This window comes from Pediculus humanus, genomic scaffold (genome assembly GCF_000006295.1).
Source record: "Pediculus humanus corporis 1103172107574 genomic scaffold, whole genome shotgun sequence".
NCBI lineage: Eukaryota > Metazoa > Arthropoda > Insecta > Psocodea > Pediculidae > Pediculus > Pediculus humanus.
In genome coordinates, this window is record NW_002987189.1 from 193265 (window position 1) to 194668 (window position 1404).

Consider the following 1404-nt stretch of genomic DNA (forward strand, 5'->3'; position numbering starts at 1 on the left):
TATTTAGGTTATTTAAGTATTTGTTATGATAAACTACTGAAATAGTTAATTTTATGTTCTAATTCTAATATTTTACTGTAATTTTTATTTTAAAAAAAATTTTTTTTGTACTTTTCTCTATTTATAATAAAATAAATATACATTTCTTGAAATCGTTTGATTTTTTTCTGTTTTTGTTTAATAAAATTTTAAAAATACCGCCCAAAGTTGTGATATCACTCATTTCTATAGGTTAAAAAAAAAATAAAATTTTAATTTTTAGTTTGCAGGTTAAAATAATTAATAATCGATAATAATAAATTGTTTAAAGTTATAAAAATTTTAAATTTGATAAATTAAACAACAAAAAATCTTTTTCATAATTTTAATTTTTCCACATAAAAGAAATTAGTTCTTAAATTTTAATAATAAATTTATCAATCAATTTTTTGCTGTTAATAATTGGCAGGTTAAATTTAATTTTTTTAAAATTAATTTTCATGTATAATTTTCTCATTAGTTTATAAAAATTTAAAATAACGAATAAATTTACATAATATAAAATGAATATATATTATTTATTTTTTTAATTAAATATTTTAACCTTAATTATTTCAATAATTATTGAAGTTTAAAGCTTTCACTAAAATTATGGGGCCTTTATTAACCTTATTTAATACTGATTTTGTAAAATTTTTTTCTCATTTTTTACATTGTGTAATAAATGAATAGTTTCAATAATTTAATGGAATTCTTATACTAAATAAAAAACAGTAGAAAAAATACATTTTTCAAAAGCACATTTAAGATTTAAATAAAAACGAAAAAACAAAGCTTTGTGTAAAAATTTTATAGTTGTAAATTAGTTCGAAACATTGAAAATGTTAAATGATTGATTTATCAATTATTTTTTTTACTATAAATAACAAAATTACATCAGGTAAAGTATTAAAATACAAATAAATAGTCTCTTTCATTAATAAATATATTCATACTAATGTATTATAATAATAGTAAAAACTATAACTATATTCGCTTGATTTGATTTGATCGTTACCTGTAGTTGAAGACATTGCTTGAGTAAAATTTAATTATAAAAATTAATCAGAAATTTAAAGTATTGCAAGTAAAATATTTACTGATAACAAATTAATTATGATCACTTGATTAAATAATAAAAAAAATTTATGTAAAAAAGAAGTTAAAAATTTTCAAGTTAGAATCGAGTTTGTGGTAAAAAAAAAAAAAAAAAATTTGTTTTTCGTTAATTATTTTTAATATATTGCAATATTTAAAATCAACAATTAAAATTAATTTACCATTTTAGAAACTTAATCACAAAAATAATATTCACTACACATTTATAAATTACAAATATGAACTCTGGTTAAAAAAAAAAAAAAAATAAAATTTTTTTAATAAATT